This window comes from Triticum aestivum, chromosome 3B, assembly GCF_018294505.1.
Source record: "Triticum aestivum cultivar Chinese Spring chromosome 3B, IWGSC CS RefSeq v2.1, whole genome shotgun sequence".
In the NCBI taxonomy this organism is placed as follows: domain Eukaryota; kingdom Viridiplantae; phylum Streptophyta; class Magnoliopsida; order Poales; family Poaceae; genus Triticum; species Triticum aestivum.
In genome coordinates, this window is record NC_057801.1 from 813143482 (window position 1) to 813158772 (window position 15291).

At 47.9% G+C, this 15291-nt stretch overlaps 1 pseudogene; it reads right to left on the bottom strand.

Moving 5' to 3' along the window:
* LOC123067980 (protein DETOXIFICATION 40-like) overlaps positions 1 to 13897 on the bottom strand; it is a 123178-nt pseudogene extending 109281 nt beyond the window's left edge.
* Between the last annotated feature and the right edge of the window lie 1394 nt (positions 13898 to 15291).

Consider the following 15291-nt stretch of genomic DNA (forward strand, 5'->3'; position numbering starts at 1 on the left):
TGGTCATACACCAGACTGACTGAAATTTCTTTCCCATCTGACCCTAAAGGTCCGACCCGGGCCATATGATTTGGATCGAGCTTGTTATACCGTGTCTTCACCATGGCCCAACCCTCCCGCGCACCTTCTCGACAGGCCGATATATTCCATAATCAGAAACACCGTCGTGCTCCCTTGAATAGTTGTACAAGCTCCTCCGTATTTCCTGGTATGGAGGCGGATGGCCACAAGGCCTTGGCGACACTCCGCATTGCCTGCCGAGCTTGCTCGTGTAGTTGTAATAACTCTTGTAGCAGATCGCCTGGGGATGCGGACATCTCCTCTTCGGGATGACTAGTCAACATACCTACAGACATAATTTTGTTAGTTTCTTTCCTTGCTGAACTATTTACGATTTAGTTCGAGCACATACTAAATATGCCGTGTTGAAGCCTCTTATTTTCCTTCACGGAGTCAGCTAGCTGGGCCCGAATATCTTTCAACTCTTCGCCCAGCGGGGTATTTGCATCTTGAAGTTTGTTTTTCTCCTGCCTGACCCGTGTAAGTACACGCTCGCTAGCATCGAGTTGTCTTTGAGCTCTTTGTTCACCCTCTTGTGGGGTTTCCGGATTTGCTTCCGAATTATCTGCGGATTCTATCACCAGATATGCATCTGCGTTAATATTACTGGTACATATGATCATGTTTTTTCTCGATAGAGGGACACATTACTAGTTGAGGCCTTCTTGGATTCTTCTAGTTCGGCAGTTGCATCCCTTAGTTGGGTCCGACACTTTTCCAGCTCTTGAGACAACAGGTTCTTCTTCTTTGTGAGCACCTATTCATATAGTGATCCTTAAATCAATTGTACCAATTGCTTCAAGTCTCAGGGGCTACTGACATACATAATTTTCAGATTTCACTTACCCATATATCCTTCAAATACTGGTATTTGGCTCTAGCAAGCCCATCTTGAGCAGCTCGGATGTATGCATCACCCAAGTTGAAGGCGTGGAAAGCCTCTTCTGAAAAACCAGGGTCGCGGAGTACGGCCCGCCGGCCCCGATGATTCTATTGGGGAACGTAGTAATTTCAAAAAAAATCCTACGCACACGCAAGATCATGCTGATGCATAGCAACGAGAGGGGAGAGTGTTGTCCACGTACCCTCGTAGACCGTAAGCGAAAGCGTTATGACAATGCGGTTGATGTAGTCTTACGTCTTCACGATCCGACCGATCCAAGTACCGAACATACGGCACCTCCGAGTTCAGCACACGTTCAGCTCGATGATGATCCCCGGACTCCGATCCAACAAAGTGTCGGGGATGAGTTCCGTCAGCACGACGGCGTGGTAACGATGATGATGTTCTACCGGCGCAGGGCTTCGCCTAAACTCCGCGACGATATGACCGAGGTGGAATATGGTGGAGGGGTGCACCGCACACGGCTAAGGAACGATCCGTAGATCAACTTGTGTGTCATGGGGTGCCCCCCTGCCCCCGTATATAAAGGAGCAAGGGGGAGGGGGCGGCCGACCAAGGGAGGGCGCGCTAGGGAGGAGTCCTACTCCCACCGGGAGTAGGACTCCCTCCTTTCCTAGTCTAACTAGGAGAGGGGGAGGAAGGGAAGGAAAAGGAGAAGGAAGGAGAAGGAGGAAAAGGAGGAAAGGGGGGCCGGGCCCCTAGTCCAATTCGGTTTGGGCTAGGGGGGCTGCGCGCCCTGCCTCCTCTCTTCCACCACTTGGCCCATGAGGCCCATTGCTTCTTCCTCGTATTCCCGTAACTTCCCGGTACCCCCGAAAATACCCGAATCACTCGGAACCTTTCCGAACTCCGAATATAGTCGTCCAATATATCAATCTTTACGTCTCGACCATTTCGAGACTCCTCGTCATGTCCCCGATCTCATCCGGGACTCCGAACTCCTTTGGTACAACAAAACTTATAAACTCATAATAAAACTGTCATCGTAACGTTAAGCGTGCGGACCCTACGGGTTCGAGAAATATGTAGACATGACCTAGAACTATTCTCGGTCAATAACCAATAGCGGGAACTGGATGCTCATATTGGCTCCTACATATTCTACGAAGATCTTTATCGGTCAAACCGCATAACAACATACGTTGTTCCCTTTGTCATCGGTATGTTACTTGCCCGAGATTCGATCGTCGGTATCCAATACCTAGTTCAATCTCGTTACCAGCAAATCTCTTTACTCATTACGTAATGCATCATTCCATAACTAACTCATTAGCTACATTGCTTGCAAGGCTTATAGTGATGTGCATTACCGAGAGGGCCCAGAGATACCTCTCCGACAATCGGAGTGACAAAACCTAATCTCGAAATACGCCAACCCAACATGTACCATTGGAGACACCTGTAGTACTCCTTTATAATCACCCAGTTACGTTGTGATGTTTGGTAGCACCCAAAGTGTTCCTCCGGTAAACGGGAGTTGCATAATCTCATAGTTACAGGAACATGTATAAGTCATGAAGAAAGCAATAGCAACATACTAAACGATCAAGTGCTAGGCTAACGGAATGGGTCATGTCAATCACATCATTCTCCTAATGATGTGATCCCATTAATCAAATGACAACACATGTCTATGGTTAGGAAACATAACCATCTTTGATTAATGAGCTAGTCAAGTAGAGGCATACTAGTGACTATATGTTTGTCTATGTATTCACACATGTATCATGTTTCCAGTTAATGCAATTCTAGCATGAATAATAAACATTTATCATGAAATAAGGAAATAAATAATAACTTTATTATTGCCTCTAGAGCATATTTCCTTCAGTCTCCCACTTGCACTAGAGTCAATAATCTAGTTCACATCGCCATGTGATTTAACACCAATATTCACATCTGCATGTGATTAATACCCATAGTTCACATCATCATGTGATCAACACCCAAGATGTTTACTAGAGTCAATAATCTAGTTCACATCGCTATGTGATTAACACCCAAAGAGTACTAAGGTATGATCATGTTTTGCTTGTGAGAGAAGTTTAGTCAACGGATCTGTCATATTCAGAGCCGTATGTATTTTGCAAAATATTCTATGTCCACAATGCTCTGCATGGAGCTACTCTAGATAATTGCTCCCACTTTCAATATGTATCCATATTGAGACTTAGAGTCATCTGGATTGGTGTAAAAACTTGCATCATTGTAACTTTTACGACGGGCTCTTTTATCCCCTCCATAATCGAGAAACATCTCCTTAGTCCTCACTAAGGATATTCTTGACCGCCGTTCTAGTGATCTACTTTTAGATCAAAATTGTATTCCTTTGCCAAACTAAGAGCAAGGTATACAATAGGTCTAGTACACAGCATAGCATACTTTATAGAACCTATGACTGAGGCATAGGAAATGACTGTTCATTCTTTTCTATTTTCTGCCATGGTCGGGTTTTGAGTCTTACTCAACTTCACACCTTGCAACACAGGCAATAACTCTTTCTTTGACTGTTCCATTTTGAACTACTTCAAAATCTTGTCAAGGTATGTACTCATTGAAAAATCTTATCAAGCGTCTTGATCTACCTCTATAGATCTTGATGCTCAATGTGTAAGTAGCTTCACCAAGGTCTTTCTTTGAAAAACTCCATTCAAACACTCCTTTATGCTTTCCAAAAAAATTCTACATTATTTCCGATCAACAATATGTCATTCACATATACTTATCAGAAATGTTGTAGTGCTCCCACTCACTTTCTTGTAAATACAGGCTTCACCGCAAGTCTGTATTAAAACCATATGCTTTGATCAACTCATCAAAGCGTACATTCCAACTCCGAGATGCTTGCACAAGTCCATTGATGGATCACTGGAGCTTGCACATTTTGTTAGCACCTTTAGGATTAACAAAACTTTCTGGTTGCATCATATACAACTCTTCTTTTAAAAAAAATCCATTAAGGAATGTTGTTTTGACATCCATTTGCCAAATTTCATAAAATGTGGCAATTGCTAATGATTCGGACAGACTTTTAAGCATCGATACGAGTGAGAAAATCTCATTGTATTCAACACCTGGAACTATGTCAAAAACCTTTTTCGACAAGTCTAGCTTTGTAGATAGCAACACTACTATCAGCGTCTGTCTTCCTCTTGAAGATCCATTTATTTTCTATGGCTTGCCGATCATCGGGCAACTCCACCAAAGTCCACACTTTGTTCTCATACATGGATCTCATCTCAGATTTCATGGCCTCAAGCCATTTCGCGGAATCTGGGCTCATCATCGCTTCCTCATAGTTCGTAGGTTTATCATGGTCTAGTAACATGACTTTCAGAACAGGATTACCGTACCACTCTGGTGCGGACCATACTCTGGAAGACCTACGAGGTTCTATAGTAACTTGATCTGAAGTTTCATGATCATCATCATTAGCTTCCTCACTAATTGGTGTAGGAATCACTGGAACTGATTCCTGTGATGAACTACTTTCCAATTCGGGAGCAGGTACAGTTACCTCATCAAGTTCTACTTTCCACCCACTCACTTCTTTCGAGAGAAACTCCTTCTCTAGAAAGGATCCATTTTTAGCAACAAATGTTTTGCCTTTGGATCTGTGATAGCAGGTGTACCCAACAGTTTCCTTTGGGTATTCTATGAATACGCACTTCTCTGATTTGGGTTCGAGCTTATTAGGTTGAAAAACTTTTTTCATATAAGCATCGTAACTCCAAACTTTAAGAAATGACAGCTTAGGTTTACTGCTAAACCATAGTTCATACGGTGTCGTCTCAACGGATTAAGATGGTGCCCTTTTAACGTGAATGCAGCTGTCTCTAATGCATAACCCCAAAACAATAGTGGTAAATCAGTAAGAGACATCATAGATCGCACCATATCCAATAAAGTGCGGTTACGACGTTCGGACACACCATAACCTTGTGGTGTTCCAGGTGGCGTGAGCTGTGAAACTATTCCACATTGTTTTACTTGAAGACCAAACTCGTAACTCAAATATTCGTCTCTGCGATCAGATCGCAGAAACTTTATTTTCTTGTTAAGATGATTTTTCCACTTCACTCTGAAATTCTTTGAACCTTTCAATTATTTCAGACTTATGTTTCATCAAGAAGATATACCCATATCTGCTCAAATCATCTTGTGAAGGTCAGAAAATAACGATACTTGCCACGAGCATCAACACTCATTGGATTGCATACATCGGTATGTATTATTTCCAATAAGTCAGTAGTTTGTTCCATTGTTCCGGAGAACGGAGTTTTAGTCATCTTGCCCGAAAGGCACGGTTCGCAAGCATCAAATGATTCATAACCAAGTGATTCCGAAAATCCATCTTTATGGAGTTTCTTCGTGCGCTTTACAGCGATATGACCCAAACGTCAGTGCCACAGATAAGTTGCACTATCACTATTAACTTTGCATCTTTTGGCATCAATATTATGAATATGTGTATCACTACGATCGAGATCCAACAAACTATTTTCATTGGGTGTATAACCATCGAAGGTCTTATTCATGTAAACAGAATAACAATTATTCTTTAACTTCAAATGAATAACTGTATCGCAATAAACATGATCAAATCATATTCATGCTCAACGCAAACGCTAAATAACATTTATTTAGGTTTAACACTAATCTCGAAAATATAGGGAGTGTGTGATGATGATCATATCAATCTTGGAACTATTTCCAACACTCATCGTCACTTCCCCTCAACTAGTCTCTGTTTATTATGTAACTCCTGTTTCGAGTTACTGATCTTAGCAACCGAACAAGTATTAAATACTCAGGGGTTACTATAAACACTAGTAAGGCACACATCAAACATCTGTATATCAAATATACCCTTGTTCACTTTGCCATCCTTCTTATCCACCAAATATTTAGGGCATTTCCGCTTCTAGTGACCATTTCCTTTGTAGTGTAAGCACTCAGTTTCAGGCTTTGATCCATCTTTGGTCTTCTTCACGGGAGTGACAACTTGTTTGCCATTCTACTTGAAGTTTCCCTTTCTTTCCCTTTGCCCTTTTCTTGAAACTAGTGGTCTTCTCAATCATCAACACTTGATGTTCTTTCTTGATTTCTACCTTCGTTGATTTCAACATCACGAAGAGCTTGGGAATCGTTTTTGTCATCCCTTGCATTATAGTTCATCACAAAGTTCCACTAACTTGGTGTTGGTGACTAGAGAACTCTGCCAATCACTATCTTATCTGGAAGATTAACTCCCACTTGATTCAAGCGATTGAAGTACCCAGACAATCTGAGCACATGCTCACTAGTTGAGCGATTCTCCTCCATCTTTTAGCTATAGAACTTGTTGGAGACTTCATATCTCTTAACTCGGGTATTTGCTTGAAATATTAACTTCAATTCCTGGAACATCTCATATGTTCCATGACTTTCAAAACATCTTTGAAGTCCCGATTCTAAGCCGTTAAGCATGGTGCACTAAACTATCAAGTAGTCATCATATTGAGCTAGCCAAACGTTCATAACGTCTGCATCTGCTCCGGCAATAGGTCTGTCACCTGGCGGTCCATTAAGGACATAATTCTTCTGTGAAGCAATGAGGATAAACCTCAAATCACGGATCCAATCCGTATCATTGCTACTAACATCTTTCAATACAATTTTCTCTAGGAACATATTAAAATAAACATATGAAAGCAACAACGCAAGCTATTGATCTACAACATAATTTGCAAAATACTACCAGGAATAAGTTCATGATAAATTTAAGTTCAATTAATCATATTACTTAAGAACTCCCACTTAGATAGACATCTCTCTAGTCATCTAAGTGATTACGTGATCCAAATCAACTAAACCATGTCCGATCATCACGTGAGATGGAGTAGTTTCAATGGTGAACATCACTATGTTGATCATATCTACTATATGATTCACGTTCGACCTTTCGGTCTCCGTGTTCCGAGGCCATATCTGTCTATGCTAGGCTCGTCAAGTTTAACCTGAGTATTCCGCGTGTGCAACTGTTTTGCACCCGTTGTATTTGAACGTAGAGCCTATCACACCCGATCATCACGTGGTGTCTCAGCACGAAGAACTTTCGCAACGGTGCATACTCAGGGAGAACACTTCTTGATAATTAGTGAGAGATCATCTTAAAATGCTACCGTCAATAAAAGCAAGATAAGATGCATAAAGGATAAACATCACATGCAATCAATATAAGTGATATGATATGGCCATCATCATCTTGTGCTTGTGATCTCCATCTCCGAAGCACCATTGTGATCACCATCGTTACCGGCGCGACACCTTGATCTCCATTGTAGCATCGTTGTCGTTACGCCATCTATTGCTTCTACAACTATCGCTACCGCTTAGTGATAAACTAAAGCAATTACAGGGCGTTTGCATTTCATACAATAAAGCGACAACCATATGGCTCCTGCCAGTTGCCGATAACTTCGGTTACAAAACATGATCATCTCATACAATATAGCATCACGTCTTGACCATATCACATCACAACATGTCCTGCAAAAACAAGTTAGACGTCCTCTACTTTGTTGTTGCAAATTTTACGTCGCTGCTACGGGCTGAGCAAGAACCATTCTTACCTACGCATCAAAACCACAATGATAGTTCGTCACGTTAGTGTTGTTTTAACCTTCGCAAGGACCGGGCGTAGCCACACTCGGTTCAACTAAAGTTGGAGAAACAGACACCCGCTAGTTACCTGTGTGCAAAGCACGGCGGTAAAACCAGTCTCGCGTAAGCGTACGCGTAATGTCGGTTCGGGCCGCTTCATCCAACAATACCGCCGAACCAAAGTATGACATGCTGGTAAGCAGTATGACTTGTATCGCCCACAACTCACTTGTGTTCTACTCGTGCATATAACATCAACGCATAAAACCTAGGCTCGGACGCCACTGTTGGGGAACGTAGTAATTTCAAAAAAAATTCCTGCGCACATGCAAGATCATGGTGATGCATAGCAACGAGAGGGGAGAGTGTTGTCCACGTACCCTAGTAGACTGTAAGAGGAAGCATTGTGACAACACGGTTGATGTAGTCGTACGTCTTCACGATCCGACCGATCCAAGTACCGAACGTACGGCACCTCCGAGTTCAGCACACGTTCAGCTCGATGACGATCCCCGGACTCCGATCCAGCAAAGTGTCGGGGATGAGTTCCGTCAGCACGACGGCGTGGTAACGATGATGATGTTCTACCGGCGCAGGGCTTCGCCTAAACTCCGCGACGATATGACCGAGGTGGAATATGGTGGAGGGGGGGCACCGCACACGGCTAAGGAACGATCCGTAGATCAACTTGTGTGTCATGGGCTGCCCCCCTGCCCCCGTATACAAAGGAGCAAGGGGGAGGGGGCGGCCGGCCAAGGGAGGGCGCGCCAGGGAGGAGTCCTACTCCCACCGGGAGTAGGACTCCCTCCTTTCCTAGTCTAACTAGGAGAGGGGAAGGAAGGGAAGGAGAAGGAGAAGGAAGGAGAGGGAGGAAAAGGAGGAAAGGGGGGCTGGCCCCCTAGTCCAATTCGGTTTGGGCTAGGGGGGGCCGCGCGCCCTGCCTCCTCTCTTCCACCACTTGGCCCATGAGGCCCATTGCTTCTTCCTCGTATTCCCGTAACTCCCCGGTACCCCCGAAAATACCCGAATCACTCGGAACCTTTACGAACTCCGAATATAGTCGTCCAATATATCGATCTTTATGTCTCGACCATTTCGAGACTCCTCGTCATGTCCCCGATCTCATCCGGGACTCCGAACTCCTTCGGTACATCAAAACTTATAAACTCATAATAAAACTGTCATCGTAATGTTAAGCGTGCGGACCCTACTGGTTCGAGAACTATGTAGACATGACCTAGAACTATTCTCGGTCAATAACCAATAGCGGGACCTGGATGCTCATATTGGCTCCTACATATTCTACGAAGATCTTTATCGGTCAAACCGCATAACAACATACGTTGTTCCCTTTGTCATCGGTATGTTACTTGCCCGAGATTCGATCGTCGGTATCCAATACCTAGTTCAATCTCGTTACCGGCAAGTCTCTTTACTCGTTACGTAATGCATCATTCCGTAACTAACTCATTAGCTACATTGCTTGCAAGGCTTATAGTGATGTGCATTACCGAGAGGGCCCAGAGATACCTCTCCGACAATCGGAGTGACAAAACCTAATCTCGAAATACGCCAACCCAACATGTACCATTGGAGACACCTGTAGTACTCCTTTATAATCACCAGTTACGTTGTGACGTTTGGTAGCACCCAAAGTGTTCCTCCGGTAAACGGGAGTTGCGTAATCTCATAGTTACAGGAACATGTATAAGTCATGAAGAAAGCAATAGCAACATACTAAATGATCAAGTGCTAGGCTAACGGAATGGGTCATGTCAATCACATCATTCTCCTAATGATGTGATCCCATTAATCAAATGACAACACATGTCTATGGTTAGGAAACATAACCATCTTTGATTAATGAGCTAGTCAAGTAGAGGCATACTAGTGACTATATGTTTGTCTATGTATTCACACATGTATCATGTTTCCGATTAATACAATTCTAGCATGAATAATAAACATTTATCATGAAATAAGGAAATAAATAATAACTTTATTATTGCCTCTAGAGCATATTTCCTTCAGATTCATGGCGCCCTCCACTTCAGAATTTGTAACGGATATTCTATCTGAATCCTCTATACAAGGACAGTCCGGTGTCACTTCCGGGTTAGCCTCCGTCCTCGAGACCGGGTCCGGAATCCGTCTAGGAGAAGGATGGCCGGCAGGATCCTCGGACATAGTCCGTCGGATGTTCTTTCTGCGACAATGGATAGTGTCATACTTTAAGATGACAACCACGGAGCATGTTTAAAACCACACCTCTTTGATGACAGCTTGGCCATGTTTCCGTTTGCTTTTATTTTTGAAGGCCTACCCGGCATGGGGGCCCCTTTTTGGTGAGTCGCCTCGGATTCGGCATGGCGCGCCAATCATCTTCCCTTGAGAGCATAAAATTGTGCGGTGGGTATGGTGGAAAGAGTAAATCCTTATTGAAGGATAGGTCTCCTGTTTACTTACATGAGATACAGGGAGGAGGCCGGGATAGTCAGCGATGATGGCTACTTCTGTGCCGTCACAGCTCGCCTAGTAAAACACCCCTTCTCCGAGTTCCATGAATATATCCAGATCCTCTTCAAATCCAGGGTCAAGAGCTCAGTTGTGGTCCTCTGGCTGTGGTGCCAGGCTGTGGATCTCCTTGGTTATTTTCCGTCATTCCTGTTATAAAAGGACGGATTAAATATTTATGAGAAAGGACTCAGGGAGTGAATAGAGTAGAGTAATGGATGGAAACTCACCCAGCTGGGAGGGTTGTACATGGAAAATCCGTCCCATGGCTTAATGCGGATGAACTTCTCTTTCTCCCCTTTATATAATCCGGACAATATTTTTGCCAAAGCAGCGGGGGTATCTGGACCCTTCCAACCGCAGCAGGTGGCATCGTCTTCTCCATTGAAGTGCCACATGGGACGCCCTTGATATTGGAGTGGCTGAACCCCTCGAATTATGGATATCGTCATAACTTCGATTATTGACAATCCAGATTTAGCAAGTGTCCTTATCTTGCTCATCAATTGATGGACCTCCATGCTATCCTCCTCCCTGAGGCTCCGGGGACACCAGCTGAGGCGTTTCTTCAATGGAGCACTTGAAAATTCAGGAAGACCCATTCGGATTGGGTCGGGAAGGGAGACGTCCTCAATATAAAACCACTCGAAAGGCCATTCTTCGGATGCCTTCTTCGGTGTACCAGATTGGTATCCGGTCCCGGCGATGTGCCATATCTCGGGTCCACCTACTTGGAATATTGATCCCTCTTGATTGCGAGGGACGAGGCAAAGCAGCTTCTTCCATAACTCAAAATGGGATTCACAACCCAGAAATAGCTCGCAAAGAGCGACATAAAAGGCAATATGCAGGATGGAGGCTGGGGTGAAGTTATGCAGCTGGAGGCCATAGTACTCCAGAAGACCTCAGAGGAACGGATGGATTGGAAATCCGACACCCCTCAGCAAGTAGGGGACACGGCATATTCACTCCCTCCTGGATGGGTTGGGAAACTCCTCCGCTTGCTCCCCGCCGTCAAAGGAAGCCAATCCGGCTCAAACAGGGACTAGATATGTAGGAGGAAGAAACCCCTGGGTCTGCAACTTCACCAATTGACCGTGGGATACGGTACACTTCTCCCAATCGCCAGGTTTGGTGCTGTGAGGGCGAGAGGAAGAGTTGCGAACACTAGCCATGTTGGGGTGGTTTTTGCGGGCACGCTCCGATTCTTCCTCGCTTGGGGGAGATGGTGTGGATTCGATCTGAAGATCCCCGTCTCTTTAAATAGACAATTTAATTACATGGTTAGGGTGGCAAGTGTAAAAATGCCCCGACCTCTCGCATTCGCTCGACACGTGGAAGCTGAAACCATGAAGGTACGGAAGCCGATGAGTATAACATTATATGGGAAGCCGGACACTAATCTCTAAAAACAGGTACCTGGAAGTATTCGGAGAAGGAACCCGCCTTGCAATGCCGAAGACAATCTGCGCAATGGACTAATCGTCATTGAAGCCTGGTTCGGGGGCTACTGAGGGAGTCCTGGATTAAAGGGTCTTCGGAAATCCGGACTATATACATCGACCGGACTGTTGGGCTATGAAGATACAAGATAGAAGACTTTGTCCCGTGTCCAGATGGGACTCTCCTTTGCGTGGAAGGCAACCTTGGAGATTCGGGTATGTAGATTCCTTTTTGTGTAACCGACCTTGTATAACCCTAGCCCCCTCCGGTGTCTATATCAACCAGAGGGTTTAGTATGTAGGACAAGAACAATCATAATCACAGGCTAGCGTCTAGGGTTTAGCCATTACGATCTCGTGGTAGATCAACTCTTGTAATATTAATATCATCAAGATCAATCAAGCAGGAAGTAGGGTATTACCTCCATAGAGAGGGCCCAAACCTGGGTAAACATCGTGTCCCCGTCTCCTATTACAATTAGCCTTAGACGCACAGTTCGGGACCCCCTACCCGAGATCCACCGGTTTTGACACCGACAATCTCCCCCCACTCGTCTCTGTCGTGGAAGCGTTCCAGTTCCACTTGACGCATCTCGCGGCGAGCCTCCGTCGTGCTTGGGTCGATCTCAGGTAGTGGCCTCGCTGCCGGAGGTGGGAGCGCCCATGGCTCCGCTACCCTTGACACCGCGCAAGCTGATGAACCCGAACGCCGCGGCGATGCGCACCCGTCATGTGAGATCTCAAGTGTGGATTTGGGGCGGGGAGAGCTCGACAAGGTGCGGGGTGGGTGGGAGGTCGGGGATAAGCTCGCTTTAATGGCGCATCGTACACATCGCCCAAGGGGGAGAGGGATGGGAGGGGGAGGGGAGGGGTGACGGCATCCCGAGAAAGTCTCTCTCCTGTCAAAAGTCTGATCTTTGGAAATCAGATGTTTTGTTAATTTAAATCTCACTCAAGATCGCAAATATTAGCGATCTTGGAAACATTTCGATCTACCCGAGCATGCATGTGCTCTCTCTCAGCCGCTCTCCATGAGCATGAGCGCGCAAATCAAGCATTTCGATCTACCTGATTGAAGCATTGCGGCTACGTATAGAGATGAGAGGAGAGAGTCTGAACGCACCATGAGGCCGTAGGCGAAGGTCTGGATGCCGGTGTTGCCGAGCGAGGTGGCCGCGTGCTCCAGGTTCTACAGGTGGCCGGAGAAGATCTGCGTAGACATGGACATGACTTAGTTGATCATGTACACCACCACCGCCGGGGCCGCCAGTCACGACAGCAGGCGGAGCTCGACCGTCCCCGCGGCCCACCCGTGCTCTGCTATTGGCGCCGATGTGTCCGTTAGGATCTCTCCAGCCGACTCGACGTGCTATGCTGATGCTGATGCTCATGCTCGTCCCTGCCAGCCATGCTCCTACCGTATGGTAGGACAAGGGTTAGCGAGCAGGAGCTATGGCCTATAGCTACTAGCTGGCTCGTATATATGGTGTATGTGCATGTGTCTTCTCTCTCGGCGTTGAAGCCCCGGACGCTATACATATTGGATTTGCTGTGTCGATTGGTTTCTTGCCATCGCTACTAGTATGAGTAGTTGGTGTATTATGAATACTAACATGCCTGGATTCGCACTAACAATGAGACTCCCCACGCTCTGCCTCACCACGGCCTCGACTTGCCTGCCTCCCAAGACGCCGTCCACGCACACCCACGAGGTTCGCCCGCCCACTGTCGCTGGGCCACTTGCTCAGAGCATCTCCCGCCACGCCCCCAACAGGCCATCCCCAGGTGATTTTTCCGCGCTGGCGCCCAAAAATCGGTCCAGTCGCGTTCCAATGAGCCCGTTTTTTGTCGGTTTGGGCCAAAATTAGCGCCAGCGGACCCTGGCCGAACCCGACGCGCCGGGGAGCGCCTGGAGGCACCGGGAAACATGTTTGGTGCGAACGATGGTGGCCCACCGAGTCAGTGATATGCCGCTTTGTCTCCCTCATCGCCTCGGTTCCCGCGGGAATCAATGCCAAGGCTGGCGAAGGCTGCCGCACTGCCGCGCCGCGTCAGCCTCCATTGATGCCTCCCGGGCAGCTTAGTGAAGACGCCACCGACGTGCGTCCCACCCGCTCCCGCCATGCATCGCCCAGCTTGCAGCCTCTCGCCGCCCCCCGCTGCGGCTATAAAAGGCGACCTCCCCGCCGGTGAATGCTACAGCTCACATTCCCCTCGCACCCCTCGCATCCGCCGCACACAGCAACACTCTCCCCCCCTTCCCGTAGACGAGAAAATGGCTGAGAGGTTTCCGGGCGACGGCGAGGCTCTGAACGGCTTCGGCCGCCGCCATCTCCAAGAGCCAGAGGCGCGCCTCCTCTACGAGGCCGAGTATTCGGCGCCCCCAGACTTGCGTGTGCCGGGGGCGTGGAGGCTGAGCATTGGCGGCGCCCCGGTGGCACCGGTGCCCGAAGGGGCGGCACGGCAGTCCGAGATCGCCCGCATTCGCTCGTCCCTGACGGAGGAGCAGCGGAACGAGCCGAGGTACTCTGCCGACAGCGAAACACTATGGACGCTGCACTTCGAGCGCCGCCGCCAAGAGCAGATCGCCTCCATCAACGACATCATCCCCCGTGGCCGCCTCAATGTCGAAGGACGGCGTGAGTGGTGGGGCGTGCCAGGCTGCACCCTCGAGGCCGTCCTCGACCATATCGAGACCGACAACGTACCGCGCCTCAAATAACCCGGCGCGGTCGTCCTTCTCTCGCCATCGTGGCAGCTCCTGGACGCCTCGGCGAATGGCGCCGACGTCCTCATCGTCGGGCTCTGGCTCGCTCTCCTCCGGCTCACTAGCTCTCCACCCCGTCAAGCCAGAGCAGGAGGAGACACCACAACTCCGGAGCCGCACCCACAGAAGCGCCCTCTTCATCAACGAGGGTGCCCTCTCCTCCCCGCTCTCACTCCACCTGGTCCGGTCGAAACCCAAGCCGGTCCTGCGCCCCGTGAAGCCGGAGCACATCAACATGGTGGCCTCTGACGACGAGTCCTCCCTAAAATGGGCAAAGGAGGACTAAGTCCTCGAGCAGGTGCGCCGCCAGCACCTGGCATACGCAGAGCTCCAGGCATGGCGCCGCGGACGCGAGGAGGGCGGCGTCATTGTCCTCGACAGTGATGAGGAGGACGAGGCCGAACCGTCCAGCGCCCCACCACGCGTCGGCGACCCTGGGAAGGGGTGCAGCAGGGACGGCGGCAGCTCCGGCGTGGCGCGCGACGACGATCATGATGACGACGACGACGGCGTCTACACCCGTTTCTACAGGCTTCTCGGCATGTAGATGGCGGGCGCGGCGCAGTGGCTATGCTAGGCGTAGTAGTAGGCATAGTTTGCATGTTTTATCTTTTTTCTACAAATTTCAATGAAATTTCGCTGAGTTCGTGCGAGATCACCGAGTTTGCGCAAATATGTATGTAGTATCGCCGAGCTCGCGTGATATTTGGCGGCGACCTGATGGGCGACGACTGGGAACGGAGTCGCCCCCATGCTCCAAGCTTGCGCCCATTCGCTCCAGGCGGCTTATTTTTGCAGCCCTGGGGGGCCTAACGGCTGGAGATGCTCTCACAATGGTAGCTGGTGGTGACTGCCTCTGTCACACCGGCGCGAGCTCTTTCAAGGCAATGGGGTATCCGGTCTACACGTAGCTAGTCTGGTGGCTCTCTTTCCTTGCCAGATCAGTAGGGAGTGGGTAA